The 15444-nt window shown below is 43.8% G+C and overlaps 1 protein-coding gene across 2 annotated transcripts in view; it reads left to right on the top strand.

Annotated features, from left to right (window-relative positions):
* Window positions 1-846: 846 nt before the first annotated feature.
* The window catches only part of cdk17 (cyclin dependent kinase 17), a 168186-nt gene continuing 153588 nt past the window's right edge, over window positions 847-15444 (top strand). For both annotated transcript variants that reach the window (XM_033039359.1, XM_033039360.1), the window contains exon 1: window positions 847-1271. The gene's annotated coding sequence lies outside the window, so the exon portion shown is untranslated. The remainder of the gene's footprint in view (window positions 1272-15444) is intronic.

The raw sequence follows: 15444 nt of genomic DNA on the forward strand, positions 1-15444 counted from the left end.
AGTATGAACATTGATTTCTCCAATTTTAGGTAAACTATAACAACCCCCCCCCCCCCCATTTTTTCCTCTGACTTTACACCTCTTCAAACCTTTTGACTCACACCTTTTGTTTTTTTCATCTCAGGCCTTTGTCCAAGCATCTGCCTATCAAAGCCCCTTTGCATATGTCTATCTAATACCTGCCAGGTGTTGCCCTACCCGTCCTATCTTCCAGTTTTCTCTCCCCTCCATTCCCCAAGAAGCTGCATATTCCATATGCACTTTGTGCTGAGTTACTCCAGCACTTTGTGTCTTTTTTTGTAAAATAGTATCTGGAAATGCGGATGCTATCTGCAAATGCTGAACCCGTTTGAAGGCTCACAACCCGAAACGTCGCCTATCGTGCCCTCCAGGTGTTCTGCCTAACTGGTGAGTTATATCTAGTACTTTTTGAGTTATTCTAAGGAGTCTATAAATAGGGGTCATTTCGGGTCTCAACCCGAAACGGTTCCTACTCCTTTCCTCCAAAGATGCTGCCTGACCCGCTGAGTTGCCCCAGTATTTTGTGTCTATCTTCGATGTAAGACAACATCTGCAGTTCCTTCCTGCACGTTTTCTCATGCTTCTGTTATCTATTTTCCCATGCCGTGTCTACAAAATCCCCCAGCGTGTCAACAACAGAAAGGTTTTCAATGCGACCTCCTGTTCCCTCCGTGTTGACCATTTACAAGTGTTGGCAGCAGTACACGGCATGGGCGCGGTGCAGTCTGCAAGCCGCCACCTCATCCCGTGCAATCGCCTCTCCCGCCCCCTGCGCACCAACAGCGTCCTCATTGTCCGCCCGCAGCCCCGGCAGCAGACGGCAGGGGGAGCGCCGGCCGCCCAGCCCAGCCCAGCTCAGCTCGACCTGAGGAGACGTCAGTCGGTGCAGTCTATGGCGGCCTTTGCTCGGGCCTAGGGAAATATCGCTCTACTCTCACAGAGATTCCTGAGCACTCTCGCCATTGGAAGTCGTACCTGTCGGCCGCCTGGAGGAGGTCAAGCTTTGGGCTTAATTGTCTTATTTCCCCCGCCTGCCCGCCCGTCGGTCGCCGGTGCCCGGACCGCGCCTTTCGGACGCTATCTGTGACCGTTGGCCGAGCCGGGGCTGCGCGAGGCCGGTCACCCGGGAGACGGCGCGTGGCGACGGGCTGCTCGTCGCGAGCCCGTGTAGTTGGAGGCGGCGGCGCGGAGCGGAGCGGCCATCGTCGAGTCGACGGCGCCGGGCGAGTCTGTCCCTTTATCTCCAACAGGTAACGTCTCAGGTTGCTGATGGGGGAGGTGTGGTTAAAATGTCTGTGTGTTTGTTTCGCTGGTCTTTTGTACGTGTGTTTACTTGGCAAGGGTCGGGGTTTTTCTGGTGAGGGGGGAAGCGCAGGTTTGGCCCAGTTGAAAGGGGGGTAAGTATGTCTGCTGCCGGGCGGGGGTGTTCGTGTGTGCGAGGGAGACCGGTCTCTTCAGATCGACATACTCGACCAAAGATCCTGGACTCGACCGTGGGAAGAGGCTGATGCGATGACATTCCCGGACCATGATCTCATCCTGAATGGAGGAGCAACCGGAGCCGCCGCAGGCCGGCCGGATGTCCAGCCCCTGTTCAAACTAATCAACAGAACCGCCCCCAGAATGATCAAGACGTTGGGCACCGCTGTAAAAAGACCTGGATCTATCTCCCTCTGGCACCTTTGGTCAGGACCAACGACCCTATAGTGGTGTCGGCGGTGGAAAGCTTACGGTTCTAGTGAGGGCGCTCTGTGCAGGCTCCTGCGGACACCATACTTATTATTTATTGTAATTTTAAAACATGTTCATTTGATTAAATTACGTTAGTGGACCTTAACTATATTTGCACAAAAGGAGGATTTAAAAAAATAAAACAAGTGCAAGCAACTTCATTTCAAAAGATTTATTCACCTTCCTAGCCAAGTTAATTGTTTTCCCCCAGTGCTTATTTAGTTTTCACTTTAAAGCCGTGGATAATTGATTCGACTGCAGCCAGTGAATTCCAAATCGCTATCCATTTGTACCTTTGAAAGTAAAATTATGCATCAGCACTGCATATTGGCAAGTCCTGATCTTCAATACTGGCAAATATTCTCAATGAGCAATATAAAACCACAGGGATGTTGTGCACGTTTATTAAATGTCCTCTGTTTCTTGTACCAATGAATACAGGCCCAGTTTCTACAATCCAGTTTGTAGCTGAAACCCCTCAACTCAGGAATAATGCCAGTAAATCATTTCTGCATTCTCTCTCTGACTAATTAATCCTTGAGTGTGGGGACTAGAAATGAATTTTGTGCTCCAGTTATAACCTTCCATTTCCCCCCCAAAAGTACGACCTCCCTGTTTTTGTATTGTGCTCCTCTGCTTCGAAGCCCAAGTTTGCAAAGCCCATATCGACTACTTTCCTTGTTTTGACTTCAAAATTTGGCGTCATGAGCTAATATTACGTGTTGCTCATCATTCCTAGTCATATCTTGTGAATGAAAGTTAATAGGTTTAAACAGATTCCATTTCAAAATATTAATCAAAGGTGGTATGATGAGTATTTCATTCAATGACAAACATAACTCTAGCGTTGAGTTTGCAGCCATTTGTTTTAAAACTATTAAAGATAAGTTAACCAAAGTGATATGCATTCCTCTCACCAGTGTTTTGTTAGTTTGTTGTGGCATCTTGATGCTACCTACTCATGTTTATGGTTTTGGTTTTGCCAGAACAAAAATGAATGCTATGACTGCATCAGTGTCTAAGACAATAAAGGCTACTCTACTCTACCAAGGTAGCAAAAAAGGCCCTTGTCACAAAGAGTTACTATTTCATCACATTGGAGCCTTAGCCCTGTATTGATTTTTTTTTTTCAAAATGTCCATTTGAGGAAAATTGAATAATCTGAACAGTTAATTTCCCTTTAATCTTGTAACAAGAGTGTTGCTCATTTCATTTAAGGATAAGAAGGCTGCTTAAATTGTGGAAGAAGTGTGTTGAAATGGAGGAGATGAATTAAGAGCTTGAGCGGTCAAATTTGCTGATACAATGATAGTAACACTGGTAAATCAATTCATTTTCTAAAAGATTAAGTGTTTATGTTTAAAAATAAAAAATAAATAAAAATTCTATTGGGAAGTACAGCCTGAAGGATGATAAAGTCTTTATAATTATGAAAGGGTATAGTAGAGTCAACTTGCAATATATGCTTTTGCTTCCAGGAGACACTAGAACAAAGGGACCATAATGTAAGATTATTAATCATTTCATTTTTGAATTTAGAAGAAACTTCTTTGCCCAGGGAATGCTTAGAATATTGAACTAAAGAGTATGGGGAATTGTGAAGACAAGTAACATTTCCCGGCATTGAAGACGGGAAATACTGGCAGCTGATGGGAAGCGACTGTAAAGGGGCAGAGCCGCTGGGGGGGGGGGGGTTAAGGTTAAGAGTTCCTTTCACAGTGTGTGGGGAGTCTGGCCCGGGTCAGCACGGGCAGGTGCGTTGAGAAGGAGGGGGTCGGGGATCATGCCAGCAACTCATTCACCGCTGCCCGGTACTCCGGGCGCGGAACCATCGCATTGTGGCCGGGGAGGGAAGTAGCTCGGGTGGCTGAGAGTGGACAGCTGAACCGACTGCCACCTCGGCGCCTTCTGCCGGCCCACTCATCTCTGGCAGTGCTCTCCATCTGAACACCTCTCTCCTGCCGCTCGCCGGCCTCGCTCATGTCAGCCGCTTCCCGCAAATCCTTAAGTTCTGACTGCCGCCAGTAGCAGGACATGGCCTCACTTGCTGCGCTGGGTAACACTGCATGGCATTCACTGCCCGGTCCGTGTCTTTCAATGTAGACAGTGAGGGGACCAGCTCAAGAGCAAAGATTATAGAGCGGAGTGGGTCAGCGGGCGATGGATAACAGGACAGCGGGCGGTGGAGCTTACTCCTGTGTCAGGGCGAGTTACCTCAATTGGTTTTGTCATTCAATAAGATCACAACTGATTCAACTTGTCCTGGTGTGCTCCCGATTTTCCCACCATCTCTCCACTTGCCATCACCCTCCACCCCCCACCCATTCAGTTATTCAAAATGGAGGAGATCTGGAAGCCTTGGGCAAATTGAATTGTTACTTTCTTTATTTTTATTTTATTTTCAGTGTGAGAAATTCAATGTCCCGCCAGCCTTTTTTCAAAATATAGCAACTCAAATGGGCGAGTGTCTTCAACACAGGTGTGTCTTCATTGCTGGGAAATACGGTATATTAATGATTTAGATTAACTTGTTGATTTTTTTCTGTGTCATCAGTACTTCATAGCACCTGAACAACAAAATGGCATGTCATGGAGTCGTACATCTTGGAAACGGGCCCAACTCGTCCATGCCGATCAAAATAGCCCATCTAAACTAGTCCCATTTGCCTGTAATTGGCCTGTATTCCTCTAAACCTCTTCTATCCATGTATCTGTTTGAAATGCTGTTATAATACCTGCCTCGACTACTTTCTCTGGCAGCTCGTTCCACACATCACCACCCTCTGAGGAAAAAAGTTATCCCTCTGATTCCTTCTAAATCTTGACCCTGTCACCTTAAGCTTATGTCCTCTGGTTTTTGATTCACCTGTGCATTCACCCGATATATTACTTTCATGATTTTATACACCTCTGTAAGATCTCCGTCAGCCTTCTGCACTCCAAGCAATAATGTCCTAGCCTGCCCAACCTCTCCCCATAGCTCAATCTCTCAAGTTTACATTATGAATTCTTCATTCCCAGTATATAGCATTTTAAAATCTAAATGCCAAGGCAATTTGTAAGAATTGCTGTGTAAGTTTAGTTTAGAGATCAGGGTGGAAACAGGCCCTTCAGCCCACCGAGTCCATGCCGACCAGCGATCATCGCACACTTACACTACCCTACACACACTAGGGACAATTTACAATCATAACAAGCCAGGAATGTGAGGAAACTGGAGATCCCGTAGAAAACCCACGCACGTCACAGGGAGAATGTACAAACTTTGTACAGGCAAGCACCTGTGGTTAGGATTGAACCCGTGTCTCTGGCGCTTTCAGGCAGCATCTCTACAGCTGCGCCACCGTACCGCCCATGTTATTGAGTCTTTTCCAAGTTACACAATGAGAGCAGCAAGCTGTTCAGCTGCAATAGGACTGGTTAGTCAGTGATATGATTATTTTTAAATAATCAGGAAATGCGAGGGAAAATTTAGCCGAGAAAATATATTGATATTGTCCACACAGACTTGAATGATATTTGCCTATGGTTTCAAGGGCTACTTGAAGTTTGAGGTCAATGTTCATACCGCTGAGGTGTAAGCTACCTAAGCGAAATATGAGATGCTGTTCCTCCAATTTGCGCTGGACCTCACTCTGACAATGGAGGAGGCCCGGAACAGAAAGGTCAGTTTTGGAATGGTAGCTGGAGTTAAAGTGTTGAGCAACCGGGAGATCAGGTAGGTTTATGCGGAAGTGTTCAGTGAAATACAGGTCTTGCTGATATACAGGAGTCCACACCTGGAACAACGGATACAGTAGAATAGGTTGGAGGGCGTGCAAGTGAACCTCTGCCTCGCCTGAAAACACTGTTGGGGTCCTTGGACGGAGTCGGGGGAGGAGGTATAGTGACAGTTGTTGCATCTCCTTCGGTTGCAGGAGGATGTACCTGGGGAGGGGGTGGTTTGGGTGGGAAGGGATGAGTTGACCAGGTAGTTGCGGAGGGAAGGGTCTCTGTGGAAAGTAGAAAGGGGTGGAGATGGGAAGATGTGGCTAGTACTTGGATCCCGTTGGAGGTGGCAAAAATGTCGGATGATTATGTGCTGTATGCGACAGCTGATGGAGTGGAATTTGAGGACAAGGGGGACTGTCCTTGTTACGAATGGGGAGAGGGGAGCTGTGGGGATATCGAGGAGACCCTAGTGAGAGCCTCATCTATAATGGAAGAGGGGAACCCCCGTTCCTTAAAGAATGAGGACATCGCCGATGACTTGGTATAGAACACCCCATCCTGGGCGCAGATATGGCGTAGACGGTTGAATTGGCAGTTGGGGAAAAAGTCTAACAGGAAGCAGGGTGGGAAGAAGTATAGTCTATATAGCTATGGGAGTCAGTGGGTTTTAAGTAGATGTCAGTCGATAGTCTGTCCCGTGTGATGTAGACGGTGAGATCTAGAAACGAAGGGCGATGTCGGAGATGGTTCAAGTGAATTTGAGTGCAGGATGGAAATTAGTCGTGAAGTTGATGAAATCAGCGAGGTCTGCATGGGGACAGGAGGTAGCGACGATGCAGTTGTCAATGTAGCGGAGGTAGAGTTGGTGATAGGGCCAGTGTAGGTCTGGAACAGTGATTGTTTGACGCACCCTACAAAGAGGCACGAATAGCTGGGGACATGCGAGTGCCCATAGATTTGGATTTGGAGGAAGTGGGAGGAATCATTTGTTGAGGGTAAAGACCAGCTCTTTACCCTCAACAGTTAGGCAGAGGAGAGTGTTAGTAGATGGAAATTGACTGGTTCAGCAGTCGAGGCAGAAACTGGGCTTTAAGACCTTCCTGGTGGGGGATGGAGGTATGGAGTGATTGCTTGTCTTTGTTTATAGCATTTGAATGTTGTCGCCACCTTGATTAGCTGCATACCAAATCTCGTTGCGCTTATGTGCAATGACAATAAAATATATTATTATTATTAAAAGGTAAATTAGACTCTACTTGTGCAGGTATGTTTTTTAATTGTGCATTAAATTTCTATTACTTTTGAATTAATTTGTAATTACAAATTATCAGTGAGATAAAAACAGACTATTGCACCCATTATTTGGAGTGCTGTGAGCAAATTGAGCCCCATAGGAAGTGCTCTGGAGAGGGTCTAGAGGAGGTTTGCAAGAATTATTCCAGGAATGAGTGGGTTTGCACATGATGAGCGTTTGACAGCATAGGGCCCTCTACTCGCTGGAATTTAGAAGGTTGAGGGGGGGGGGGGGGAACCTCATTGACACTTACAGAATAATGAAAGGCATGGAGTGGATGTGAAAAGGATGTTTCCGCTGGTGGAAGAGTCTAGGACTGAGGTCATGGCCTCAGAATTAAAGGGCACTCTTTTAGAAAGGAGGTGAGGGGGAATGTTTTTAGTCAGAGGGTAGTTAATCTGTGGAGCATTGCCACAGAGGGCTGTGGAGGCCTAGTCTGTGTTTTAAAGCAGAGATGGACACATTCTTGATTAGAACGGGTGTCAAGGGTTATGGGGAGAAGACTGTAAAATGGGATTAGGAGGCAGAGATCAGCCATGAATAAATGGCGGAGTAGACTCGATGGACCGAATGGCCTAATTCTACAATAACTTGTGATTTGCTATCAAAGTTTGCCAGAGCACTGTCAGAGATTGAGCCTTTGGAAGTCTCATCTGGAGACCTGTTCGCCACTTGGGGGTATGATCTGTTTGAAATGTTTGCGGAGCAGATGCTTTAGTCATCGGTAGCTTTACAACAGTACATCTACTGTGGGTGTAGGTCAATTGTGTATAGTGTTGTAGATTGACTGCAAACTGATTCATTGTTGTTGAAGGTAGACTGGATCTCCTGCAAACAGAAAATACTGAAAATAATCAACCAAGTCAGGCAACATCAGTGGAAAGATACAGAATAAATGGACTAAAGGTTTGACCTGAAATGTTTACTGTATCGTTTTCCACATATACTGCCTGACCTGCTGAGAGTTTCCAGCATTTTTGCCATACGGCGCCAGAGACCCGGGTTTGATCCTGACTACGTGTGCTGTCTATATGGAGTTTGTAAATTATCCCCATGACCACGTGGGTTTTCCCCAGGTGCTCTGCTTTCCTCCCACACTCTAAAAGCGTACAAGTATGAAGGTTAATTAGGCTTTGGTTTAAAAAAAAAAAAAAATTGTCCCTGGTGTGGAGGATATTGTTAGTGCACGGGGATTGTTGGTTGACCCGGTGGGCCAAAGGGCCTTTTCCCGCGCTATATTACTGGACTAAACATTTAAAAATCTGCAATTTTATTTGATGTTCATTGTTTTGAAGTTCCATTGTGGAAGTTGAAATTTAATTTAGTGGGCTAAAATGATAAAACAATCACCATGTACATCATGATAACATTTTTGGGACAGTGATATCTGCAGGACTGTACTGTACATGTGCAGGTCGCACCTGCAAGCCTAACCCGAAGTACCAGGATTACGTTTCAACTGCCTTTGGTGTTCTACATTATTGCTTACTTATAGCCTGTTGTATTCAGTGCCATATATAGTCTCCCACACGTACATGTCATGGTACGTTCTCACACTGGTTTTCTATTACAACGTTTAACTAATATATCCATATTTTATCACAGCTTAATTCCTTATGAGGAAGGATGTAGATTAACTATATTAGCCGACCTTTATTATATCTATCACTACATATATTATGCATGCTACATATTCCACATATAGTCCTGTCCGGATCTTCAGTATAACCAGACCTAGTGATCCACACTAGCTTGCGGTTAGTTTAGATGCTGTAATCCAAAGGAATCTGCCAGAATGAATTATTTGAATCTAGAACTGAGAATACTGTTGCCTTGCCCAAATGTGCTGCGACTTCTTCCACTGTGCGCATGGGATAGTGTGGTCGTTTAATAGCAGTGTTTAAATATTTAGGATTGATGCAAATCCGTATTTCTTCCTTGTTTATTTTAGTTGTGACCATAGTTGAGACTCAGTCTGATGGAACAGCAACCGGTGCAATCATAGAAACATAGAAAATAGGTGCAGGAGTAGGCCATTCGGCCCTTCGAGCCTGCACCGCCATTCAATATGATCATGGCTAATCATCCAACTCGGTATCCTGTGCCTGCCTTCTCTCCATACCCGCTGATCCCTTTAGCCACAAGGGCCACATCTAACTCCCTCTTAAATATAGCCAATGAACTGGCCTCAACTACCTTCTGTGGCAGAGAATTCCACAGATTCACCACTCTCTGTGTAAAAAATGATTTTCTCATCTCGGTCCTAAAAGACTTCCCCCTTATCCTTAAACTGTGACCCCTTGTTCTGGACTTCCCCAACATTGGGACCAATCTTCCTGCATCTAGCCTGTCCAACCCCTTAAGTATTTTGTAAGTTTCTATAAGATCCCCCCTCAATCTTCTAAATTCTAGCGAGTACAAGCCGAGTCTATCCAGTCTTTCTTCATATGAAAGTCCTGCTATCCCAGGAATCAGTCTGGTGAACCTTCTCTGTACTCCCTCTATGGCAAGAATGTCTTTCCTCAGGTTAGGAGACCAAAACTGTACGCAATACTCCAGGTGTGGTCTCACCAAGGCCCTGTACAACTGCAGTAGAAGCTCCCTGCTCCTATACTCAAATCCTTTTGCTATGAATGCTAACATACCATTCGCTTTCTTCACTGCCTGCTGCACCTGCATGCCTACTTTCAATGACTGGTGTACCATGACATCCAGGTCTTGTTGCATCTCCCCTTTTCCTAATCGGCCACAATTGAGATAATAGTCTACTTTCCTGTTCTTGCCACCAAAGTGGATAATCTCACATTTATCCACATTATACTGCATCTGCCATGCATTTGCCCACTCACCCAACCTATCCAAGTCACCTTGCAGCCTCCTAGCATCCTCCTCACAGCTAACACTGCCCCCCAGCTTCGTGTCATCCGCAAACTTGGAGATGTTGCATTCAATTCCCTCGTCCAAATCATTAATATATATTGTAAATAGCTGGGGTCCCAGCACTGAGCCTTGCGGTACCCCACTAGTCACTGCCTGCCATTCTGAAAATGACCCGTTTACTCCTACTCTTTGCTTCCTGTCTGCCTGCCAATTCTCTATCCACATCAATACTGAACCCCCAATACCGTGTGCTTTAAGTTTGCATACTAATCTCTTATGTGGGACCTTGTTGAAAGTCTTCTGAAAGTCCAGATATAACACATCCACTGGTTCTCCCTTATCCACTCTACTAGTTACATCCTCGAAAAATTCTATAAGATTTGCCAGACATGATTTATCTTTCATAAATCCATGCTGACTTTGTCCAATGATTTCACCACTTTCCAAATGTGCTGCTATCCCATCTTTAATAACTGACTCTAGCATTTTCCCTACTACCGATGTTAGACTAACTGGTCTATAATTCCCTGTTTTCTTTCTCCCTCCCTTTTTAAAAAGTGGGGTCACATTAGCTACCTTCCAATCTTCAGGAACTGCTCCAGAATCTAAAGAGCTTTGAAAAATTATCACTAATGCTGCCACAATTTCTGGGGCTACTTCCTTAAGTACTCTGGGATGCAGCCTATCTGGCCCTGGGGATTTATCGGCCTTTAATCCATTCAATTTACCTAACACCACTTCCCGACTAACCTGGATTTCACTCAGTTCCTCCATCTCATTTGACCCCCGGTCCCCTGCTATTTCCAGCAGATTATTTATGTCTTCCTTAGTGAAGACAGAACCAAAGTAGTAATTCATTTGGTCTGCCATGTCCTTGTTCCCCATGATCAATTCAACTGTTTCTGACTGCAAGGGACCTACATTTGTTTTAACTAATCTTTTTCTCTTCACATATCTATTAAAACTTTTGCAGTCAGTTTTTATGTTCCCTGCCAGTTTTCTTTCATAATCTATTTTCCCTTTCCTAATTAAGCCCTTTGTCCTGCTCTGCTGGACTCTGAATTTCTCCCAGTCCTCTGGTAGGCTGCTTTTTCTGGCGAATTTGTATGCTTCATCTTTTGTTTTGATACTATCCCTGATTTCCCTTGTTATCCACAGATGCACTACCTTCCCTGATTTATTATTTTGCTAAACTGGGATGAACAATTGTTGTCGTTCATCCATGCAGTCTTTAAATGCCTTCCATTGCATATCCACCATCAACCCATTAAGAATCAATTGCCAGTCTATCTTGGCCAATTCACGTCTCATACCCTCAAAGTTACCTTTCTTTAAGTTCAGAACCCTTGTTTCTGAATCACACCTGTAGTCTCCATCCTGTTGAGTTCTTTTTGTACACGATCTCGCATAGCATGGGGAACTTGTTGGGCAGAACCCCTCTGGGTCAATCACAATAGTGTACTTGTGGGGAATTTTACCGAGCTTGTTGTCAAAGAGATCCTTGTATTGTGAGAGAAATTGTTGAGTGGAGCCTTGGGTGGGAGTGAGTTGATGTACCGCTTTACCAAAGGTGACCAAGCTTAGGTCATTGCAGGCATCAATGCCTAGCAGAGAAGCCACTTTTCCAAGGACAATGAAGAAGCTCAGATTGGGGATGCATGACGCTAGATGGCACTGTAGTTTGGACTGAATATCAGATGGTGTGCAAACTTGTGGCTTGAGCGACTGTTTTGTCATGGGTAGTGTGGTACGAGTTTGTCTTGACATCAGACGCTGAGCAGGTGAACCTAGCACTGGATCGCAAGAGATATTCTGCAAGTTGATTAAGTCCAGGAAGATGTTGGACCCTGCTCTGTGGGATCGTTCCATTACTTGTTTGGCACTCCTGACAGCTCGTTCAGCCAGCCCGTTCGACTGTGGGTATTCGGGGCAGCTCATGATATGACGAAAGTCCCAGCGCTTAGCAAAGTCTTTGAAGTACTGGCTGGAAAATTGACTGCCGTTGTCAGAAAGAAGTTGAGAAGGAGCCCGGATATTTTGTAATGAGACCAATGCACAGAAGTTAACAACTCATAGTCGTTTATTGGAATACGTGCAGAAGTAACATTATATGCTATTGGTTCCGTGGTCAAGTTCAAGTGAGTTTATTGTCAAGCTAGTGTGGATCACTAGTGTCTGTGGTCTGGTTATACTGAAGATCCGGACTGGGCTATATGTGGAATGTGAAACATGCATAACATGTGCAGTGATAGATATAATAAAGGTAGGCTAATATAATTAATCTACAATATCTTTGAGTGTAGAATTTTCTTGGTCTGGCCTGTGTGCATTTTCTTTCCTCCAGAAGAATGCAATTGCATTGCAGACCACCATTTTTTGGTAAATTGGAAATGAGCTATAAATTGCTTTGACATCCACATCCTGAGGATGTTCTCATTTAAACAAGTGCAGCCACTTCATATCTGTGTGAACATAAATGTATGATGTGTTGACATTTTAATATTTATCTGCCTATTTAAGTTGCAGTGAATGCTTGTCAGTGGTCCACTCACCAAGTTTACTTTTGTAATGTTGCCTGACCCGCTCAGTTCCTCCAGCAGTTTTTTTTTTGTTTTTGCTTTTGTAAGTAGTATCCAAACAAATACACTTACAGTGGATGGTACAGTAGACTACTTCTTCCGTTTTAGCACCTGATTTTTGACCCCGGCCTTTGCTCTCTCTGGCGTTTATGTTCAGCCTGTGACCACTATTTCCATTAGATCTCCAGTTTCTGGCCACCTGCCACAGATTAGTAGATGAATTGGCCATGCAAATTTCCCCTGCTGCAGGTGGGTAGAATAGGATCTAGAAGTACCGGTGCACGGTTTCCTGAAAGTGGCAATTCAGGTAGCCAGGGTGGTGAAGGTAGTGATTGGTATACTGGCCTTCATTGGGAAGGGTATCAAGCATAAATGGTGTAAATATCATATGATGTACGTTGTCAGTGATACCTACATAGAATACTGTTTATTTCTGGTCGCCTGAATATGGAAAGGATGTCATTAAGTTGGAAATGGTGCATGTGATTCAAGAGGATGTTACTGGGACTTCTGGACTTGTAGAAAGAGGCTGGATAGGCTGGGACTTTTTTTAGTTTGGAGTGCCAGAGACATGGGTAAACCTATTTAAGTATCTAAAATCACGAGCGGCCTGGATAAAGTACATTTTCAGTCTTTATCACCAGGGTAAAGTTTCTATAAAAACTAGAAGACACACAGTGCCCTCCATAATGTTTGGGACAAAGGATCAGGATCTGCATGGGTGAGGTGGATCGAAAGGGCTTGTTTCTGTGCTATACAATTTTGATTCTATGAAATATGGAAGTTACTCTGTTCAGGCAAACATAATTTAAAGTAACCATATTTTCACACAAATGCTTCCCTCATGGCATACTTTAGGACATTGTTATCTCCATTACTAATTAGAATTTTTAATAAGTAATGGGCTCTAGCAATTGTTTTGAAATTTAAAAGAAACCTGAAGGGTAGATTTTTCACAAAGTGGTGAATATCTGGAATGAGTTGAATGTGGAAGTGGTAGAAGCAGATTACAATTGCAAACTTTAAAAAAGCATTTGGATGGATACATAGATAGGAATGTTATTGAGAGATATGGGACTAATGTAGGCAAATGCAATTAATGGAGGGAGTGGATAGATGACATACCTTCACATTGACAGTTGGATACATTTGTGGGGGGAGGGGTGGAGGGGATGATTGTCAGATGAGTAAATTACAAAGGTTGGAGATTAGAATTGAGAAAAAATGTCAGATAAGGAAAGAAGTAGTATGCAATGTAAAGCCGGAAGGAGGGAGATAGGTGGAAGGGGAGGGAAAAGAGGGGATAAAAGAGAAATATGAGATGGATGGAAGATGAGGGTACAGACGAGGGAAAAGGAACAGGTTGACTAGAATGGTGGTAGAAATTAAGAATGTACCAGGGTCAGGACAATGGAAAGAAAAAGAGAGCCAGGTCAGGAGGCATATTACTTGAGCTGGAGCTCCCTGTTGCTGAACATTTTAACTCTCTTTTCAATTCCCATACTGACCTTTCTGTTTCTGTCCCCCTCCATTGTCAGAGTGAGGCCATAGGCAAACTGGAAGAATAGCACCTCGGCATCCTGCTTGGGTAGCATACAAGCCAACCATTGGATTGGTATGACCGATGAATTCTCCAATTTCAAGTATTTTTTTCCCTGAATGGAAGTTGTTCCAGTGTCACGTGAGTTGTAATTGGAGTACATTGTTGACCTTGGAATTAAAATTTGATATAATTGCCTTGGATGTTCATGGAATGGGTGCTTTATATGTTAAATCTTATGTTGAAGTTGTTGGAAATGGTTAGGAACATGTATGCAAGCACAAATGGGTAGACTGATTGAGAATGACTGACTCGAAGGACTGATTCAAATGAATACCCTGCAGTTCTAGCAAGGCTAGCTATTTCCTACCCGATTTGAAATTTATCTCACTGATTTCGTTTGGGAAGGGGAAATAAAGGATAAATCCACTGAGAACTTTAAGTCTGAAAATCCTCACCTGAATCTTCTGTGGAAATGCCAGAATTTACCTCTAACTGTATGGATGCACAGTTGTCCGAATTTTTGCACAGCAAATTACTCGTGATTTCCTGATTGTTAGACGAGGAAATAAACATAAATTTAGTTCCAACGAGGGACTGCAAAAAGGATATACCATGAACTTACTGGGAAAAGTTTGCTTAATATTCATGAGTGAGGTAGAGTGAGCCCAAGATTTTAAATTTGTTTTTCAAACAATAATCAGTTTATATTACTGATGGTGGGCTGTTTAATTTTTTATTTATTTTCGAGTAAGACCTGGTTTAACTGGTTGTCAATGCATTTTTGTGTGTAGGGCTATTTTTTTATCAACTTGCAGCACAAGGTCTCGCCAATTTGTGTATCTGACGAGTTAGCACCAGGGATCTCGACTTGTTAAGAGCAGGTTTAATGAACAACCAAGTATGAGTGGCAAAATCCTTAGTGGCAATTCCAGGCATACAGCATGTCGATATTTATTTCGAATCTGCTGATAGTTGATTTTATGTTGTTAATCTCTTTAATTAAGCAGTCCATACATTATTAAAAATTATCGTAGAGAATGGTAAATATTTTAAATGTACAGAACTGGTTGTATCCAAACTGTGGCTAAATATTAATTAGTTTGTTGTCAATTTAGGTATTTTGTACATTGTGTGTCATTTAATACTTTAAATCCAATGTAATAAATGACTGTTTTCTTTACAATAACAACTGTAAGTAAATTTTATTTATATAGCACATTTAAATCAACTCGCATTGAAACCAAAGTACTTTACATAGAAGAAATAATTAAGTTTCCGTACATCCATAGAAAAATAAAAAAATAAAAAGAAAAATGGCACAATATATAGAATTCAACATGAACGTCCCCCCTCAACAGAATCAAAATTTTCCACTGTGGGGAAAGGCATCAAAGTTCAGTACTCTTCCTCTGTGATCACCCGAGGTCGGGGCCTATTTGTGGCCTCCGCAGCCAGTCCGTTGTTTTCAGGGCCTCTTGCCGGGAAGATGGAACTCCGGCGTCGGGTGAACACTCCTCAGCGGCTTGGAAATGTCTGGAGTGGCACCCGAAGTCCTCAAGCCGCACTGGTTGGAGCTCCGACTCTGGTGATCTCGGACCCCATGCTCCAGTGTTTTAAATCCAGCGCCGCCCGCCCGCAGCTGGACACTCACAGCCACAGCTCCTCGGATGTTGGAGTCAGCGGTC

This window comes from Amblyraja radiata, chromosome 21 (genome assembly GCF_010909765.2).
Source record: "Amblyraja radiata isolate CabotCenter1 chromosome 21, sAmbRad1.1.pri, whole genome shotgun sequence".
NCBI classification, from domain to species: domain Eukaryota; kingdom Metazoa; phylum Chordata; class Chondrichthyes; order Rajiformes; family Rajidae; genus Amblyraja; species Amblyraja radiata.